The 20,558-nt window shown below is 40.5% G+C and overlaps 1 long non-coding RNA gene across 1 annotated transcript; it reads left to right on the top strand.

Moving 5' to 3' along the window:
• Positions 1-6,634: 6,634 nt before the first annotated feature.
• LOC137137132 (uncharacterized) lies at positions 6,635-20,558 on the top strand. The gene is made up of 4 exons (XR_010915683.1): positions 6,635-7,012; positions 8,640-8,714; positions 19,232-19,321; positions 20,268-20,558. It is a non-coding gene; the product is annotated as an uncharacterized lncRNA (long non-coding RNA).

Here is a 20,558-nt window from a genome sequence, read left to right as displayed (position 1 = left end):
TTTCAATAGGTTGCACTGCCATTGGCTGGGGGTTAATGTGCAGGCCACACCTTCAGCCAATCAAAGTATTCATGTTAACTTCTGAAACAATGGCCCTGAAAGCTCAAAACATTTAAATGTAAGAAAACAAGAGCGAATAGACACAACCACAACACAAGCAAATGGACAAATGACTGCAAGGACCATGACAGTTGTCTAGATGTCCCGTCGTTTCACAGTTAAGCACAGCGTGAAAGTTGTTTACACTGTCGGGGGAAGGAAGTTTTTTTTCCGTCACAAACTAGGGCAACAAGTGTGTCCCACAGGTTTCAGACTAGACAATTCTCTTAAACTTGTAATTACTGCAATAAAGAGCCTCTAAAGATATTTGCTGGGTGTAATTAAACACCCACCTTTACAGTGCTTTTGTTTTGTAACCTATCTGATTGCTTTGGGTCAAACATCAAGCCACTTGTTCCTTGAAGAAAATGAAAGTAAGCGGTGCTAGTAATCACAGAGCCATTTTGTGAATCACGCTTAATATCCTTCAATTTTTTCTGTGATGCAGTAAGATTATGTTAATCTGTAAAACCTAATTTAATAATGTTTTGAGGGGCATCCCATAGAAAATAACATAAAAATAAATAAATAAATTATTTGATTCAAACATACAGAAAAGGCTCAAAGTACATAATGTTGTAGATTGTCAGAGGGCATAAGGGCGACACAAAGGGTGATTGAACTCTATGTAGAGCGAAACAAAAAAAAACCTTGATAGCAAAGCATATTCAGTGGGTAGAGAAAGGAATCACGTTTATGTTGTAAAAGAATAAAAGTTAAGAACTTCCAAGACGGTTGATTATTTTATATACCCAGTGTATATAACAAAAAAGGTTTGCACTGTCATCTATAAACATAGACACAGACTGAGACAGAACTTAAGGAGACTGATTGTACTTACAAAATAGTGTTCAAAGTTGTTTAGTGCAGAAATTTGCAGCAATAATATCTTTACGTCTTCATTAAATCTCTCTTCTAAATGATTTAACTATTTTCCTACTTTCTCCTTGTTTTAGTTGTGGCATCAAATGAAGCAAGTTGCAAAGAAACTGGTAAATATTTTCTCATCAGCTGCACAGAATAGCAATGTCTTTTGTTAATATTAATATAATTCTTAATATAAAAATTGTTAAACTTTGTATATAAGTGTATATTTTATTACGTTTTCATCTCGCTGCTAATTTCACAACACTTCCAGTGATACAAACTACAGTCCTGCCGAGTGTAGCAAATAACTTGACAGAAAATGGTCTACATCTTCTTTTCCTTTCGGCTGCTCCCTTTCAGGTGTAGCCACAGTGAATCATGTGCCTCCATCTAACTCTGTCCTCTGCATCCTCTTCTCTCACACCAACTAACTTCATGTCCTCCCTCACTACATCCATAAATCTCCTCTTTGATCTTCCTCTAGACCTCCTGCCTGGCAGCTCCAACCTCAGCATCCTTCTACCGATATATTCACATTTTCTCCTCTGAACATGTCCAAACCACCTCAATCTGGCCTCTCTGACTTTATCTCCAAAACATCTAACATGAGCTGTCCCTCTGATGTCCTCATTCCTGATCCTGTCCATCCTCGTCACTCCCAAAGAGAACCTCAACATCTTAAGCTCTGCTTCCTCCAGCTCTGCCTCCTGTCTTTTCTTCAGTGCCACTGTCTCTAAGCCGAACAACATCTCTGGTCTCACCACCGTCTTGAACACCTTTCCTTTCATTCTCGCTGATACTCTTTTATCACACAACACACCTGACACTTTTCTCCACCCGTTCCAACCTGCCTGCACTCGCCTCTTCACCTCTTTTCCACACTCTCCGTTGCTCTGAACCGTTGACCCTAAGTACTTAAAGTCCTGCACCTTCGTCACCTCTGCTCCCTGTAACCTCACCATTCCACCTGGGTCCCTCTCATTGACACACATGTATTCTGTCTTGCTGCGGCTAAGCTTCATTCCTCTGTTTTCCAGAGCAGACCTCCACCTCTCTAGATTTTCCTCCACCTGCTCCCTGCTCTCACTACAAATCACAATGTCATCTGCAAACATCATAGTCCAGGGAGATTCCTGTCTAACCTCATCTGTCAGTCTGTCCATCACCAGAGCAAACAAGAAGGGGCTCAAAGCCGATCTTTGATGCAGACCCACCTCCACCTTGAACTCCTCTGTCACACCTACAGCACCTCACCACTGTCTTACAGCTCTCATACATGTCCTGCACCACTCTAACATACTTCTCTGCCACTCCAGACGTCCTCATACAATACCACAGCTCCTCTCTCTGCACCCTGTCATACACTTTTTCTAAATCTACGAAGACACAATGCAACTCCCTATGACCCTCTCTGTACTTCTCCATCAGCATCCTCAAAGCAAATACTGCATCTGTTGTACTCTTTCTAGGCATGAAACCATATTGCTGCTCACAAATACTCACCTCTGCCCTTAGCCAAGCTTCCACTACTCTTTCCCACAACTTCATTGTGTGACTCATCAGCTTTATTCCTCTGTAGTTGCCACAGCTCTGCACATCTCCCTTGTTCTTAAAATTTGTACCAGTACACTTTTCCTCCAGTCCTCAGCATCCTCTCACTCTCCAAGATCTTGTTAAACAAACTAGTCAAAAACTCTACTGCCACCTCTCCTAGACACTTCCATACCTCCACAGGTTTGTCATCAGGACCAACTGCCTTTCCGCTCTTCATCCTCTTCAATGTCCTCCTCACTTCACTCTTACTAATCTTTGCTACTTCCTGCTCCACACCAGTCACCTCTTCTACTCTTCGTTCCCTTTCATTTTCCTCGTTCATCAACTCTTCAAAGTTCTCCTTCCATCTTCCCATCACACTCCTGGCACCTGTCAATACATTTCCATCCTTATCTTTAATCACCCTAACCTGCTGCACATCCTTTCCATCTCTATCTCTTTGTCTGGCCAACCTGTACAGATCCACCTTTCCCTCTTTAGTGTCCAACCTAGCATACAAGTCCTCATATGCTCTTTGTTTGGCCTTTGCCACCTCTATCTTCACCTTACGCTGTATCTCCCTGTACTCCTGTCTACTCTCTTCAGTCCTCTCAGTGTCCCACTTCTTCTTAGCTAACCTCTTTCTCTGTATACACTCCTGAACTTCCTCGTTCCACCACCAAGTCTCCTTGTCCGCTTTCCTCTTTCCAGATGACACACAGAGTACCCTCCTACCTGTCTCCCTGATCAAATTAGCTGTAGTAGTCCAGTCATCTGGAAGCACCTCCAAACCACCCAGAGTCTGCCTCAGCTCCTCCCTGAAAACTAAACAACATTCTTCCTTTTTCAACTTCCACCACTTCGTCCTCTGCTCTGCCTTAGTCCTCCTTATCTTCCTCACCACCAGCATCATTTTACACACCACCATCCTGTGTTGTCTGGCTACACTCTCCCCTACCAATGCTTTACAGTCACTGATCTCTTTCAGATTACAACGTCTACACAAGATGTAGTCTACCTGAGTGCTTCTACCTCCACTCTTATATGTCACCCTATGTTCCTGCCTCTTCTGAAAGAAAGTGTTTACTACAGCCATTTCCATCCTCTTTGCAAAGTCAACCACCATCTGACCTTCTGCGTTCCTGTCCTGAACACCAAACCTGCCCATAACAGTCTCATCACCTCTGTTCCCTTCACCTACATGCCCATTGAAATCTGCACCAATGACAACTCTCTCACCTCTGGGGATGCTCTGCATCACTTCATCTAACTCAGTCCAGAATTTCTCCTTCTCTTCTAACTCACATCCTACCTGTGGGGCATAACCACTCACAACATTGAACATCACCCCTTCAGCTTCCAGCTTCAGACTCATCAACCTGTCTGATACTCTTTTCACCTCTAGAACATTCCTCACAAAATCCTCTTTCAATATAACTCCTACTCCATTTCTCTTCCTATCTGACCCATGGTAAAACAACTTGAACCCTGCTCCTAAGCTTCTAGCCTTGCTACCTTTCCACCTGGTCTCCTGGACACACAGTATGCCCACCTTCCTTCTCTGCATCATGTCGATCAACTCCCTAGCCTTCCCTGTCATAGTACCAACATTCAAAGTCCCTACTGTCAGTCCTACATTCTTAGCTTTCCTCTTCTCTCTCTGCCTACGAACACACCTTCCTCCTCTTCTTCTTCGTCTTCGACCAACAGTAGTCCAATTTCCACCGGTACCCTGTAGGTCAACAGGACCGGTGGCGGTCGTTGTTAACCCGGGCCCCGACCGATCCGGTATGGAAGTTTTTGTCACGATTCGCATGTTTGATTTGGCATGTGTTTTACGTCGGATGCCTTTCCTGCCACAACCCTCTGCATTTATCCAGACTTGGGACTGGCACAAGAAGACACTGGCTTGTGCCCCCTTGCGGTTGCATTAACTTGACAGAAAATGGTAAATATTTCAATTGTTACCAAAAAACTGTTGTATGTCATATTTTAAAAAGCCCATGAAGGAAGTTTAACCGTTTGCCCCTAAAAGTTCGTCGAATTTGTTGACTTATTAAAGCAGATTGTAAAAAATAACAAACTTAATATTTCTTATATGCTTTCAGTAATTAATGTTAGAGTTGCCGGGCCTTTTGTTGGTGTTGTTACTGTTGGTGTTGGTCTTGTTGTTTGTATTGACTTCACTGCACAACACAAAAGTGCAGCACGTAAGTCATTCATTTCCATCCCACTTATTTCTGTACTACAGCTGCCGTGTGACGTTGTAGAAAACTGCAGAAAAAAAGTAATGATTTTATGATCTCATAAACAGGCCGACCAGTGAAGGAAATTGAAATGGAAGATTTGAACCCACCCACTGCCGTAGAGAGACCACAACAAAGACAACAAAAGATCTTTTGACCTGTCAGAGGTCTACAGAGCCTAATTGGAGATATGATGAAAAAGGTACTGTGTCATGTGCCTGTGGAAAGCCCTGCTACTCACTCCCCAATCAACCACACAATTGTGATGAATTTTAGAATTTGCTGGATATCTTCAGTGTTAGAATGTGGCAAAATACGGTTACTAAAGTACTGTACTAAGAGTAGGAGTGAAAAAATAAACTTGATATGTTAACAGGAGCACAGCTACTCAGTCTGGGACAGCCAAAGAAAAGTTGGAGCGAATTACACACAACCAAATACAATCCAATTGCAGACTGGGAGGGAATTTGATCAAATTATTTATGTCTCAAAACGTACAAAAAGTTACCAAAACTGACCTAAGTACGAAAACACTTCCATGTTCAGGCACCAGAACAACAACAACCTCAGGCAAAAAGTGTTCATTCTTGTGTCATAGCAAAGAATTATTTGGGAAAATTAAAAAGTGACTTTATGTCTTAGTTAAAATAAATAAAAAGCATAAATATCATTCAAGATCAACTTTTCTTTTAAAAGTACTAAACAGTAACTAACAGAGTTTTAATTTAAAAAGCTGAATATCCCAAATTTGCTTCAAGAGGCTGTAGAATCAGTCTTTTGCTGCTTTTTATCTACTCAAACACTAAGGCGGAGAGAAAGAACCTGTAAATGTAAACAAGTGCAAATATTTCAGAAGGAGGTTATAAAGCTGCTGCAACAACCAAACGACATCAGCATTATGACTGAAGGAGCTGAGTTCCCTACACGTGTGAGAAAAATATTAGCTTAAAATAGGAAAGGTCACATATTAGTTAATATAATAATAATAATAATTCATATAATAATTATTGTAGGGGTTTTTCATAGTACACTGCCTAACGTCCTTTTTGTCTTCGCCTTGACCAGCCGCACACAGAAACGTGATGTTACTATTTTTATTATCCACCTACAATGTTCATAACGTTGCTTCTTGAAAGATAATAATTAGTAGAAACAATAAATCTTCCCTGACCTCGAGGTAACACTCATATCCTTACAGAAAGTCAGACCGTGCAGAGAGGACAGGTGTTGCGGTCAGCTTTGTGTATTGAGCATCACAGACTTCAAAATTTAAAACACCATACCATCTTGTTTGGAACTTATGGGATTTCTCGGAGCTCATATACTTATTAGCACTGCCATCCTCAACTTCTCTGGACTTTACATGGAGGAACTGTCTGAGTCAGACAGCCTGGGCTTCCTCCGTTGAGTATCCGTTGTACAATGTCTGGGTAGACCAGCAAACAATGCTGAGAATTTATTGCGAGCAAGTGGGCACATTAACGAATTTAAATCATGAGCTGCACTGTCTGTCGTCACAGTTTCGGATCCTATTTACTGATGTCTTTTCCGTCGATCCACATGAAGATGTATATTTAGCTACTTTTCTTAATAAAACATAAGCCAGCTGAGCAGTCTTCCTTCTGTCATCTGTACTCCAACAATGAAACCTCTATTAGAGTAACTTGGACCCTGCCTTGCCAGCTTGAAGTATTTATATGTGGCACAGACCATGATTAGAGGGTAATTGCCTTGTTGTAATATGCAGTGCATCTGCAGCCTTTATATTTCTCCAAACATTTATTCAGATTTTGTTTATATGAATAAAAAAATGTAAGCAGAATTTTCCCTGCTTTCAGCTTTCACATCAACAAAATGTGTGTGGTTGCACACTGACATGTTTAAGGATTTTCATTCCTGTATCTTAATGTAGTTGTGGCTGTTTATTACATGCCACAAAGAACAGACAGGCTGTCCTGCTGATCAAGAAAACTTTGAGAAGGGTGACCCCCAAAAAGTTGGAGATGATGTTATTCTCCCATGTGTAGCAAAATTCAGTATAAATATGGAAAATGACAATGTAGAGTGGAGTAAAGGTAACAAAGAAATTTACATCATCAGAGGAAAGCCTGCTGGAAAGTATAAAGACAGAGCACATGTATCTATAGATGAACTCAAAAAAAGAAATGCTTCACTTAAGCTCTTTAATGTGAATGACGCAGATGAAGGAAAATACTGTTGTTGCATTTTAACAGACCAGAATAGAAAATGCATTGATGTAACTCTTGGTAACAACACATACATTACATATTGCAGAATAAGAATGTATTATCTGAAACATTGTAAGAATTTAAAATAGACTCAAGTGACACAAGAGGACATTTTCTTCTCAAGAACCACATTTCAGGAGTTTATGAAAGACTGAAGAGTTTTATCATAAAGTGAGAAATCAGTCATTTGAAAATTACTAAAGAAACTACTAATACTATGCAACAATATCTAGTAAATAAGTTAGAGTGCATTAACGTTTAAAGTTTGCAGTGCTTCAGTCTTTTCAATTTTGTTATGTTCCTGCCTGTTGTTTAAGTAAATAGTTTTCTCTTTAATCTACACTCAGTACCCTATGATAACAAAGTGAAAACAGAATTTTAAAAATGTCAATTTTCCAAATTAAAAAACTGAAATGCCAGAACTTGTATATAGGTATTCAGACCCTTTGTGACAACACTTGACGAGATGTTTCTAAACCTTGACTGGAGTCCATCTGTGTTAACTAAATTAATTGGACATGATTTGGAAATTTACCCACCTCGCTATAGAAGTTCCCACAGCTGACGGTGTCTGCAGAGCTCAGACAATTGATTATTGCAAGGCACAGATCTGGGGAAGAATACAAGAACTTCCTGCTGCCCTGCAGGTTCCCAGGAGCACAGGGGCCTCATAATTCTCAAATAGAAGATGTTTGGCACAACAGGACTCCTCCAAGACCTGGTCGCTGGCAAAAATGAACAATCGGGGGAGAAGGGGCTTAGTAAGAGAGGAGACCAAGAACCCCATGATCACTCTGACTGAGCTCCAGAGATCCTGTGAAATAAGGTTCCTAAAGAACCACCATCACTGCAGCCCTCCAACGATGTGGGTTTTATAGCCGAGGGGCTAGATGGAAGCTTATCATCAGTCCAAACACATGAAATCACCTGAAGGACTCTCAGACTGTGAGGAACAAGAGTCTATGGTCTGATGAAACCAAGATTCAACTGTTTGGCCACAACTCTAAATGTCTGGAGGAAACCAGACAGTTAGCATGTCTGTCCCCATCCAACCTGACTGAGCTTGACAGGATTTGTAAAGAAGAATGGAGGAAAATCCTCCAATCCAGGTGTGCAAAACTTGTTATCATAACTAAAAGGACTCAAGCCTGTAATTGCTTCCAAATATGCTTCAACAAAGTGCTGAGTATAAAAGGTCTGAATACTGAATGTGATGTTTCAGTTTTTTCTTTTTTAAATACATTTACAGACATTTCTAAAATTCTGTTTGCACTTTGTCATTATGGCTACTAAGTGTAGATTAATGAAAAAAAAAAGAATTCAAAAAACTGTAGTATCAGGCTGCAACAGTTTAGAGATTTAAGGAATCAAGGGGACGACATAGATGCCAACGCAGGTCAGAAAATGACCTGATGGGCTTTTGGTTAAAACCCTTGTGCGCTTAAATGTTAACATTTGTACATCATGTTTGTATAATTTGGTGAAGACAGACTGAATTAGGTTTTGTGAAAAAAGAACAGCTCAGGGATGATAAAATGAATACACATTTTACAAATCAACATGGGAGCTTTAATGCTGAAGTCTTTACCATTAATATTTACATGTGTTTAACAGTCATTTACAAATATTTTTATGTTTTTTGTAGTCATGGAAAATTTGACAGAAAATGACAAAAAAAAGAAATCATCGAGCCCAAATGGCAATGACAACTCGGCAGCTGGTAAGTTACTTCTTTGTTGTTCCACAAAAAAACAGAAAAAAAAATGATTCTGCGTTTATTTCTTTTGAGTACAATATGATTTGGGCTTATGAAACCCCTAGTTCTGAGTTTATTTGTATAATACAAGTATCGCTTTAGTAAATGAGGCTGGATTGAGCACATCTATTTATATATATGTATAGTAAAATGTCTCCGCAATCAAAACAGTTGTAAAGTGTGATAATGGCTCCACAGAATCTTTTTCAAAGTAGCACAATAAAAAAGTGTTAGTAAAGTTAGTAAAGTAATGTAAAAAAATACAATCCTGCAGTACAGAATCCTTATCTTCCACTGTTTCTCTTCCTCTTTTCTTCCAAATAACTACTTGGGATGGAAAAATTAAATGGAAAATAATGAGGCAAAAGTAGAGGCAGAAATGTAGTAGACCTAAGTTACTGTATTGTACAACAATGATATGCAGATGCATATAAACACTTTATAGTTAATAGTTAATAAGTTAGTAGTTGAGAAAAAACGGGAAAACTCAATTCTTTTCTATACTCACTGAATTTAATAACCTAAATATAATTATGACCTCTGCTGCAACTACCAGTAGGTAGAAGTTGCCACTTATGTGATGAAATTCCATAATTTCCAGATAAAAAACCCAATAAAATACTTTTTATCCAGTGTCACCATGACATTTATAGTAACACTGGTGATCCCCTGACTTTATGGATGTTTGGTTATCAGCTAACTGCTACGCTACAATTTTTGCAAGCCTCAACTTTGTTAATGGTCAGAGGTGGTAGAAGTACACAAATTCAAAGCTTAAGTATGTAGCAGAGTAGTAGTTTTAACTACCACCTCAAATGCTTTACTCAAGTGAGCCACCTCCTTCTAGCCTCTAAACACACCCATGCTGCAATAGCCTCAGGCTATTCAGGCCTCAGTGTTCCCAGCCTGTCAACAGAACAGCCTCTCCAGTGTTTTATTGCAGTCATATCTTGTCTTCCACTGCCTTACCTTGTACCATTGTTTACTGAGTTGCTTGTGATCACCATAGCAACTGTTCTTTGACCTGCTTCCTGCTTATTGTTACAATGATTGTGTGTGTTTGGGTGTGTGCGCGCACAGTATTGAGCAACAGCTACTAGCCTTAAACATGTCCTGATTCTGTTAGCAGTGTATTATGAAGCAGAGTTTGTGGAAGAATGAAATATTTTTTTTCTCTAGGTTTGAAAAAGGGAATACTCTAGATGCTGCTAACAAAAAAGTAGTTGTCCTTACACAGTCACATAGAATTGACCTTCTGTTGAGCAGGTAAAAAAACATCTTTAAACATCTACAGTACACCAGAGAAAAGCCACAGGACTTACACTGTGCCCTTATTTTGAAAAAAAAAAAAAAAACCCAAAACATTTGCACATGAGCTTGTGTGGTAATATATTTTTCAGTGTTTTATAAATACCCATGAAATCCCAGAGATAAGAAAGCCAAAACCCTAAAGAACACAGTGATTATTGTTCTGTAGCCTTAACGTTGTAAACGTTATAAAAACTTTTGATCTGTGGAGAGCAAACTTGACCCTTATCAATTTTTATATGAACAGAATTATAGTACAGAGGATGCAGTGACGACATCCTCATCATCATCCTGCGTCTCATCATCTCATGATTTTAAATCAGCGTTCCACAATATTCAGCCAAACCTCCCAATGTACAAAATGATTCAATAGAGGTTAATCCCCATCTCATTCTAAAGTGCCATTAATTTTTAAAGCCATGAGTACGGATGGTTAAAGGTAAACAGACATATACAAATGTCATTCTTACTAATTTAGGAGCAGCCCAGGGATGTATGAGCCTCTCTACTCTTTACATCATATAGGGAGGAGCATAAGAGTGATAGTTCAAACACATTTATATTGAGGTTTGCAGGTGATACTACATTGTTGGTTTTAGCAACTACTGAAAACGACTCATATATGTATCTGCATTCTACAGACAGACTAGTGAAGTACTTGTCATTTTTCAGATGAAAAAGAATAGGATGCATCCAAAATAACCATTTAGATTTAGAATCTGTGGGGGATTTATCCCAACATTGGCTATGTGGAACTTAGTTCCAAACTTTTCGATGTGTTGAGAACCGGCTGTCATCTCAGCAACTGGCAGCCCGAGACCAGAGACGACCCTGTCAGCAAGCTGTGTGTAAATTTAGTGCTGGCTTTGCTGTAGGATGCATTATGATATACATTATAATTCATTTCATTAAAACACTGTGCAAACATACACACAGACAGAGCTGAGCTCTCCTTCATCAAAGCACTATACTATCACCAAACAAATGACGTCATCTAGCCTAACAGAAGCAAGCAGTGCACATTTTTACAGAAGCAGTAACTTATTTCAGTCTGTGACATGTTATGAATCTTATGAGTGACTGCTGCTGCACACAGTTTCACACATCTTGCAGTGAAACAAATGGATGACACCAAGCTGTCGCTGCATTTGCATTACATTTAAGTATAAACCAATCACCACGCGAAAAAAAACAATAATTCTCCAGATGAAAAAACATTGACTAAAATTCAATTTGCTGCATTTCCCGTTTCCCTTTTGTTTGCGCTTTTGAATTTGTATGTGTTTTCTGCTTTGCAGCTCCTTGACTTTTTGTTTGTGCTTTCATATTTGTACGTGCTTTGTCCCTGGGGGCCACCGTGGTTTAAAGGTAACAAGAACAGATTCAATATCTGCCCTGAATCAGAGTCCATTCTACCACTATAGTGGTTGAATATCATGGATCACTTCAAGTTCCATAAGTTCTGTTGTAATATTGCGTATGTGATTTGTGTTTAACTATTTGTTATTAAGTTATTGTGTATGAAATGTGGCTTGAGATGGAAGACAATTTTCAGAATAATATTCTGACAAAAATCAAATTAAATCAAAGTAGAAGTACCTCTTCAAATTGGTAGAGGTACTTACTCAAGCACAAAGGATACACTCGCAAAAGCATTGTATTTAAAATAGTTTAGCAATAATTTGATGCTCTTGATAACATAAATCCCAAAGCTTGGCCAGGTTTATTTTAGAAACTATCAAAGTGTAGCACACTTGACAAAACACACAGACAGGATCTTGTGGTTTCTCTCTCTTTACTGCAAAAAACAGTACACTGTTGTTAACATCGTTCTGTCTCGTGTCTCGTCTCAGCGTTATATGACAGTGTGTCGGCGCTGCCTGTAAACTCCCGACCTGAGCATATTTAACACATACTCGTAACAATTATAATAAATGTTTGGCACCAAAAATGAAACAGCACTACTACAACTTCAGTCCTTACACCTGACATCTTTACAGTTACATGCAATGCAATTGAGATGTTTCTCAATCAAATGTACCAGGTGCTTCTGCTCTCAAATAACCTTTGACCCCTTCGCCACTTCTTGCTTGTGTTCTGACGATGGCTCTCCAGTCATCCTCCTCATCAGAGCTCTTTTCCTGTTCCCTATGTCTCTGTTTGTTGACTTTCACTTTTTCACTCACTTTTCTCGGTTCACCAGGTGACTTCACTTCTTCAACTGGGACAAAGTCACATGGTAGCAGAAGGTTCCGGTGAATGACCCTAGTGCGTCCCTTCCCATTTTCAGGCTTAAGCTCATACACTGGGCTATCCTGGTGTTTCCTATGTATTACGACATGCTCAGGAAATAAGGTGCATACTGCAGCCTGTGGCCTCGCTGCGTGTGCATTTGTAAGCGTGGATCAATTTTATCAGCGATGCCTTCCAATCTGTTTTAGCAGTCTCCGGTAGGTTTCTGAGCATTGCCAGTAGTGTCCTGTTGAATCTCTCCACCTGGCCATTCTCTTGTGGGTGATATGGTGTGGTCCGGGACCCTTTAACTCCACTATACTTTTGTAGCTTCTCGAACAGTCTGTTTTCAAACTCCTTTCCCTGATCATGATGGAGTCTTGTGGGAAAACCAAATCTCAGTGCAAAATCTCTAAATATTTTCTCATCAGCTGTTTTGGCAGCTTTATTTCGGCAGGGGTAAGCTTGAGCGAACCGTGTGAAGTGGTCCATTATAACAAGAATATATTCATATCCTCCCTTACATTTCTCCAGGTGTAAGAAATCAATGGACACCAGCTCAAATGGATATGTAGTAATGATGTTAGAGAGAGGAGCTCTAGTTGGTTTTGTGGGGCGCTTGTTTTTCAGACAGCTGCACACCTGCGTGACGTGACGCTCAACAGCTTTCTGCATATGAGGCCAATATAAGCGGTCCCTGGTGGTATTTCTTTGGCAGAAGTAGTTGCATTCGACCGGCAGTTTTCCGATATAGCAGCCCATTACTGTCCATGTGTAGTCTTGGTTTTTGCCTCACCAGTGCAGCTATTTTCTTATTATTGTGGAGTTGTTTTCTACTCTTTGGCCACTGTTCTGACAGGACATGTTTGAGTACCTCACCAATCACGGGGTCCTCTCTTTGGGCTTCCCTTAAGGTGATTTTATGGATTTCTGCTACTGATGTTTTCATGTCATTATTTTCAGTTACTACTGTTGAGATGATTGCAGGGCACAGCCAGGGCTCAGTTGTTTGGGACTGAACAGCCACCGCTTGTGTCACGCTGTTCATTACCTCAGGCATTATTGTGTACGTTTCCATGTACTGCTCCATATCAAATGGCATACGTGAGAGACCATCGGCGTCATTGTTTGCTCTGCCGGGACGGTACTTGATGGAGAACTGGAAGTCGGCGAGTTTTGCTACCCACCTATAGGTGGTTGCGTTCAGCTTGGCAGTAGTGAGCACATATGTGAGATGGTTATTGTCGGTGTAAACTGTGAATGCTGGTGCATAGTACAGATAGTCCCTGAACCTCTCACATATTGCCCACTTCAGAGCCAGGAACTCCAATTTTCCCGAGTGAAGGTGGTAGTTTTTCTATGGGGCTGTTAGAGTCCGGGTACGGTATGCAACCACAGCCAAATTTCCCTGCTGCTTCTGATAAAGCACGACTCCAAGCCCCTCCTTCGAGGCATCGCAATGTACGGTAAATGGCTGCTCGAAGTCAGGATATCCTAATACGGGCGGCTGAGAAACAAGGTCAATGAGCTGGCACAATACCTGCTGATGTACCTTTAACCATGTAACTGGATGACTTGATGACAACTGGCCTCCACTGTTTCGCTTGTTTTTGTCCTGTTTTACTCGTTTGTGCTTTCCTTTCACCATTTTGTTTGAAGAGAGGAGGTCATAAAGAGGCTTGGCTATGCGAGAGAAGTTTGTGATATAGCTGTGATAATATGAAACGAATCCCAACAACTTTCTTAACTCTCCTATAGTGGTAACTTTCCTTTGCTTCAACGCCTGAACAGGGGCTATAACTGTGTAATACACTTATCAGGTCACTGAGATGGTCATCAAATGTCTTAGAATGGACTTAGAATTTGGATTATCATCCAAATATGGTAGGCAGATCTCATCTCGCAGTCCCCCTAGACACTCTTCCATCGACCTCTGGAACTCTGCGGGTGCGGATGACAATCCAAAAGGGATCCTCATCAATTCGTACAAGCCCCAGGGTGTGATGAATGCAGTGAGAGGGCGGCTTGACTCTTCCAGGAAGCCTTGGTGGTAACCCTTCCCTTGGTCGAGGACAGAAAACCAAGAGCTTCCCTTCAGACTGTTGAGCAGATCTTGTATTCGGGGTATTGGGTGGGGATCTGGAATGGATTTCCTATTTAGCTCCCTATAGTCACAGGACAGACGTAAGCTTCCGTCCCTTTTCCTCACACATACAATGGGACTGGAGTAAGAAGATTTTGATTTCTTGATCCAGCCTCTGTTCAACAGATCCTCCAGATATTCTTTTACCTCCTTATGAAGTGGCTTGGGGACGGATACATATGTCTTCTTCACCGTTGTGGGGTCACTCAGGCGTATTTTGAGCTGCAGTGATGGAATGGTCCCCACGTCATATTCATCCCGAGAAAAAGCTCTACACTCTTCCCTCAAGAGCTGTTTGACCTGCTGCTGTTTTGCTAAAGAGAGATGACTGAGGGGGACTGGGGGGTCCCAGCTATTTTTATCACCATTCGCTGTCATGTCTCCTTGCGCTGTCTCCTTAGCCTCCATTTTCTATTTTTCGTGAGGCTTTTGGTTCACCCTTCGTGTTTGACACTTTCCCACCGGTTCTGCAGGTGCAGGGGAGATAGATTTAACTACCTGGGTCTGCCCCAGTATGGTTCTTGGAGGGAGATGGATATCATGAGCAGTGTTATTCGTCACTGGGATAGTAAAGCGGAACCAGGTGCCTCTCTGTAACCGCACCACACTCTCTTCAATATGCAGCCCCTCCGGGAGCTGTGGGTGTGAGTGGGGTTCAAAAAGGACATCTTGTTGCTCTGGGAGGGGGCCTACACGTACACTGCATTTAAGTCGTTTTGTCTGACCTGGGGGAATAGTCATAATGTCTTTACCTCCTTTGACCATGCCCTCTCCTCGCCTATCGTCTCCACTTCTCATTAATTTTAGAAAGACTTCAGCCCTTTTGCAGTCAAAAGAGAATGCTGCACTGACAGCCTCGGTAACCCCACGGGGTGAGTCTATGCCCTTCTCTAACAGATGTTCAATTACATTATACCCAATAATTGGTTCTTCAGCCACACCATCTTCATTAGCTACCAGCATTGGGACTAAGAGTTCCAATTGTGTGGTGTGGTCTGATGGCAGTTTAAATTTAACTTCCACCCACCCGGAGAAGGGGATTGGTGTCTGGTTCACTGCTTTTCCATCTAGTGTTCCTGATCCAAGGATCTCTGCAATACTCTTCACCATGGTATTTGGGATGTGCCGTTGTCTCCATTTCTCATTTATCAGGCAGACTTGTGACCCAGTGTCCCACAGTGCTCTTGTCTCAACCCCGTTCAACAGGCAGGTGATCATCAATTTCTTCCCAATCAGGCTGAGCAACCGTGCTCTGCATCTTGGAGAGAGAAGACTTACACTGATCATTTCATTTCTCTGTGATCCAATGTCTTGTGCTCTAACATCCCTTTTGTTCTCTAAATCTTGGATACTGTCATCAATCATCTTGTAAGCATCTCCAGATGGCTTACTTTTCTTGTCTGCTGATAGTGTTGGTGTTGCAGTGCTTGCTGACAATTCTACCTGTCCTGTTTTTTTTTTACGTGCTCCTCCTTCCTACACCCACGGGATAAGTGACCGCTTTGCCCACATTTGAAGCAATGGTCACACTGTTCTCCTTTTTTGTTGTCCTGACATTTTCTGCAGCTACGTTCGCTGCTTACTCGTTGCTGTACTGGAGGCTTAGAAGACCCATGGATAACTTTTTTTATTTCTTCCATCTCTTCTTTCAGTTTTTTGATTGTATCCAGAAGTTCAGCTTCCATTTGAGTGGTTGCTGGTGGTGTTTTTTGCATTTTAATTTTGGTGCTCTTCACCACCAACTGCTCTCACTGTTGTTTCAGGGACTGGTGATCTTTCTGCTTTTTATTTCTCTCACCTTGAGTTCTTTACTGTTCTTTCTGAATTTCTGTTGCTGTTGGCTGCTTCATTTGTTTTTGCAATAAACACGTCATCAGTGACGGCTGGGTCATCCACATAGTTTTTTAACTGGTATTTCACACTGTCACTAATTAGTCCCGTCCGCACAGGTCTCAGAAAATTTCTCTGAACCAGCTCAGGGCTGTACTGCTCATCTGTACCAGGCTCTCTGGAAGAAGCTAACAGTCTCTCTTTCAGCTCCATTGCCCTAAAGAGGAAGTTTTATGGGGACTCCTGATTATCCTGGGTGATGTTTATCAGTGATGGTAAAGATCTACAGAGCTATCCTCCTTGTAATGTCCCTTTAAGATGGTGCGCAGCTGGGAAAGAGTGAGGTCTGTTTTAATCTCCAGCATATGGCGGAGGTTCAGCCCAGGGCTTATAGCTCGGACCACTGCCTCAATAATTTCCGCCTCACTATGGTTTTTCTTTAGTCCCATGTCAATCTGGTGGATGAGGTTAGAATAAGACAGGTTGTCCCTCTGCCCTCTTTCTCCAATCTGTCCATTAATTTGGAACTCCCTCTGAATAGTTACTTCAGGTGACTGTGTAACTGTGGACAAGGCTGGTTGGTGAGGGGAAGCATGACTTTGCTGCTGACTAGTTATTATGTTAATTAGCTTCAACATTTCCTCCTCAAGTTTCTTGGTAGAGGTCTGAAAACTCAGTTGTAGTTCTGCATATTGTTCTTGTAAGCTGGCCAGTATAGCAGCACCTTTGCTTGCCCAAGCCCTGTCCCCTGTGCTGGGTCTCCTCTTTCCTTCACCTCTTTAGCATTTGTTAATAAGTGGACCAAAAACTCATGAGCCACTTCCTCTTCCTCATTTTCAACAGCTATTTCTGCTGCTTCGGTTATTAACCTGATCAGCATGTGCTTTTTGGACTGTTTGTCAGTGGAGATTTTTGCTTGCAAACACACCTCTTGTAGCTGCTCCAACCTAAGAGATACCAGGGTCTCACTCAACTGGTCTTGCAGGTGCTCCAGCGCCATTTCGTTTGTGTTGCCTCTGCAACCTCACACTGTCTTCTCAGTAGCACAGCTGATCCCCGTACGGGCCACCAAATTTTGTAGCACACTTGACAAAGCACGCAGACAGGATCTTGTGGTTTCTCTCTCTTTACTGCAAAATTACAGACAAACAGTTCACTGTTGTTAACATCGTTCTGTCTCGTGTCTCGTCTCAGCGCTATATGATTGTGTGTCGGGGTTAAATAACAATATGTGTTGGGGCTCTAACCTGTTTTAATTCACTGCCCTCACAAAAGGTTTAATTAGGGCTAGGAAAAGTTCTGTTTTCGTTCGGTTTCAACGAAAAAAAACTGCAGAGCTGGTAAAGTTAAAGCAGATTTTACCCATTTTTTGTACTGACAGGTGGTTAATGCATCATAATCACAATAAAGGGGAATGCTCATAAAACGTACTTGAATATTCTTGTAGCAATTTTACTTGTACTGAAATACGGTTTCACCACAGTAATAGTACTTTTACTTGAGATAAATAATTTCTAATACTAATCCTTTTTCAACTAAAAACAGATAAGGAATAAAAATAACTAAGGCTGAACTTGGTAGAAACATGGGCAGCCTGGCAGGGCATGAAAGAAAATGACAGGTGCACATGATGTTAAAAGTGTTCAAACTAGGATTATCCTTAATAGGTTTAGATCAGATTTACATCTAGCTGATAACTTAAATGCATTTTGAACAAGATGTGATACTAATTATTTTACTACTGAAATCACAATATACACGAAAGGACAAAGTCTTATCAGACCATTGCCATAAAAACAAGTAGCACCAGCCAGGATTCACACATCAGTTTAACTCACATTGCCTTCACAAAAGATTGAGACACATCTAAAACACGTGTATTTAATTCATGAGAGGCTTGTTCAAATAAATCAACATGAAGCCAGTGTTCATGTCTGTCCCTTAAGTTTCCAGCAGAACAGTATTTACTATGTGGCACAGTAAAAGTGGGAAACATGGCATCCGAGCTAAATGAAAGTGTCAGAATTAAAATTGTTCTAGAAAAAGTGCAAAATCTTAATTTTCCATGTCATAATTTTCTTGTGTTTCTAAACCCTCAAGCTTTCTGAAAAAAATCAGGTTTACATGGAAATGTCACTCAATTTCTCAATTACTCATGTGGTTTCTGACTTTTTGACTCCACATTAAATTTACCTGGTGGTTTTATCGTTATGGTGGACAGAGGTCAGCAGATGTACTTTGACCTGTCTGATTATAGCTACCATTAAATCTTACGATTGTTGACCTGAAGATCTTCACTGTGAGGAGTGATAGCTAACAGAGCTCACTACCACCCAGTAGAACTGGACCAGACTGCTCTGGGCTTGTGTGTTTTATTTGGCCAGTGCAGTATATTTATTAAACTGATTGTCATTTTGTCTTCCTGACTAATAGGGAGGCTACTGGGAGCTGTGCTCCTGAATCTGCTCCTCTTCTCCTCTCTGTTGCCTGCAGTGTTACTGCTGTTAGATTTGCGCTGTACTGTTTTTAAATTACATTTATGACAAATGAGTCACCAATAGCTGCTGCTGCTGCCTCAGTATTTAATGATTGTAAAAATACACACACAAATTGTATAAACTTGCCATTTTCATGTTATTTCGGACAGTTGTTTGTATGATTACAGTATATTCATTACTTTGTTACTTTGGTTTTAGTAATCAATATTGTGTGTATTATAATGTTGCAGTTTATTTGGTGTTGACCAAAAGAAACTTCAATTTCAATACAATTTAGCAACCACCTTATATCTGCAAGGAACATTTTAGACAATAACAAAAATAAAATAAGACAGTGCTCACGACATGACAAAGGGGGATTATAAACACAATAGGATTAAACATGTTGAGATTTATTACAAAACTAAAACATTTGTTTTGATCTCTTCTATGTCACTCTAATCATATATTCATATTTTGTGTTATTTTAGCTAAAATCACCATTGGATGTGTGTTGCTTGGTGCTTTGGTGTTGGTGTTGTGTACTATTGCTGATTGACACTGGAAGCAAAAACATAAAAGTAAGTCTCATTACTTTCATGGTTATAGTGTTACGTAACATTCCTAATCAGATTCTCATTAATACCACAAAAAGAAAGTAGAATTACCTCCCTGGTTGCCTCTAACAACTCGTCCAATTGCAGCTTACTTGTACATCTGTCTAGATTCATTGTGAATTTGAAATTAAGTAGAAGTTTATTTATTTATTTTTGGCTAAACATGAGTATATTATATGGTTGTAGTTATTTATTCTTAAGTAACCTGATGTTTTTACTTAAAAACAGTCATGTTTGTGTTGAGCAGACGACTCAAATCCAATGCAGAGAGAAGGAGTATAAAGTCAAGGTACTTTAACCTAAAACCACTGCAACAGAATGTGAGAAGGGAGCAAAAAAGTCAGTCAGGACGGAGGCCAAACACCAACAGGGGCACACTAAAAGAAATTAACTCAACATAGAGGCCTCAGGAAATGACAACAGTAAAGCCAAGGGGTGGGAGAGATTTCACAGTGGTGCCTTCGTTTGTCCATGTTGTAGTCACTAGTGTGTCCAAAATCTCCCCCTACTCCCCCTCCATTTTGTAGTAGTGTCCAGATTTGGAATTGAGTATGTTGAGTAATGTACATGGCATGTATCCTACTCTCAGCTAACAATCCCACTAGGCAGGGCTCCTCATTTTAGAGTTGAAAACATTACTGTTGGGTGACTTAAACCAACTGTTAGTAATGATGCAATGTACTGAGTGAGTGAGTAGGGGGGATTTCAGACACAGCCAATGTCAGCATTATAAGAAATCTGAAAACAAGTCACAGACTTCTTGTGAGGTAGACCTCAGTTATGTAGTTACACAAAACCCCAAACCGACAATGAAAAGTGAAACTTTACCTTTTACCCATATGTTGATCAAAATGGTAGAAAACCAAAAAATTCTCATCAGCCATTGGATGCTACTGACAATTTTTTACAGTGTGTTCAACACAAGACAAGGATGGACACAACAGGTCAAACACAGTCAACACACAGGAGCAAGTACCTCTTAACACCACAAACAACACTAACAACACTGACAATGCTGACAATGTGGACAATGTGGACAACACTGAACATGTAGACAACGAGGACAATGCTGTCACGCAGAAAACGCTTATGAAAAAGCATTTTATGCAAAGTTAACAACAAATTTAGTTACATATGAGGAGCCAAATATTCTGAGTGCTGAAATCTTTAATTTGTAACACTCTTGGACTAATTTGAAATA

Source organism: Channa argus, chromosome 12 (genome assembly GCF_033026475.1).
Source record: "Channa argus isolate prfri chromosome 12, Channa argus male v1.0, whole genome shotgun sequence".
In the NCBI taxonomy this organism is placed as follows: domain Eukaryota; kingdom Metazoa; phylum Chordata; class Actinopteri; order Anabantiformes; family Channidae; genus Channa; species Channa argus.
This window is presented reverse-complemented; position numbering and strand designations above follow the sequence as displayed.